Source organism: Atta cephalotes (genome assembly GCF_000143395.1).
Source record: "Atta cephalotes unplaced genomic scaffold scaffold00018, whole genome shotgun sequence".
Taxonomy (NCBI): Eukaryota; Metazoa; Arthropoda; class Insecta; order Hymenoptera; family Formicidae; genus Atta; species Atta cephalotes.
In genome coordinates this window covers 4,594,715-4,596,015 of record NW_012130082.1, presented here as the reverse complement: position 1 = coordinate 4,596,015, position 1,301 = coordinate 4,594,715, and the positions used below count along the sequence as shown (strand labels likewise).

General features: G+C 27.1%; 1 protein-coding gene across 1 annotated transcript in view; it reads left to right on the top strand.

Moving 5' to 3' along the window:
* Positions 1-1,301, top strand: part of LOC105618799 (eukaryotic translation initiation factor 2D) — a 10,616-nt gene that overhangs the window by 351 nt on the left and 8,964 nt on the right. The window lies entirely within an intron of this gene.

The window sequence follows — 1,301 nt, the reverse complement described above, 5'->3', positions numbered from 1 at the left end:
ATATATATATATATATATATATGTATAACGTATATCTATGTGTGTGTTTGTACTTACAATTAGTATAATGTATCTTCTTTTTTTCGTTAACTATTATGTAATGCTGATGACAGAGGCAGAACTTTTATTGGCATGTGATCGATGAAGCTTTGATGCCTCATGATACCTCATTGTCGCAAATGAATGATAAGCCGATTTGTTCACGATGTTCGTTCACACTCTATTTAACTGGTCAGTCTTTGTCTCGACAGACATTAAGCATTGTTGATTATTATATTTGATCTTATCGTTGTGTTACAATCGCGTCGTGTAAGAGCAAATACAAAATATAAATGTGCGCTTTTACCTTCGGATTAGCTTGTAGTCAATCCATGTGACTTTTATAACTTTTATACATAGGATGTCTCAGCACGCAAGAATGGCACTTTAAGAATAAGTATTTTAGTCGATTAATTTTAGCGAGAAAATTTAATAATCCCTTCTTAAATTATTATTTATTTCGAAATACTCTATATAAAAAAAATTAATAAATCAAAAAGAATGTACTCTATAAAGAATTTACTCTATAAAATTAAACTTCAGATCTTCAAAATTGAGAAACAGTTTTAGAACTGTTTAATAAAATTTTTATAAATTTTACCTCAGCCTTACTTTCAAAAAATTAAAAATATAATTTCGGAAAATAAATTCTCGGTGATTTTTTTCAAATTCATTGATTTTTGTAGATTTATTTTTGTGACCAAAGATAACAATATTCCTTAGCTTTGGTTTATTGTAGCAATGAAAAATCTATACCTTTTTTATTTACTTGCATTCGTTAAAAAGCTGCATTTATTTTTAAGACTAGACCTGACTATATACATATACGTATATGTTATTAAAGTATAATCTACTATTGTGTTATTTTGAGTATAGGTTATACTTTTGCATACAATCCTCAAACATAGTATATTAGCTGCAAATTTTAAGAACAATCGAATCGAATTATGTTTATCTATTATTATCTATTATTTATCTATTATGGAAACTTTACATATATCACTTTGCGTTGCTTTGCATTGCTTTCGACTAAACGAGGCGTAATTATGCACAGTGCACTTTGCAGATCAAATATGTTCAGTTCAGTTTACGATACAACTATGATATAATTAATTATAATAATGCACATTTAGAGATGATTCATGTACAATCATCTAATAAAATTTTGTTAAATAGCTCTAAAATTATTCTCGGAACGTGTATCGGACCATTATCTAAATAAAGTTTTACTTTAATAGTGCAAAATGTATTAAAGTTTGTAA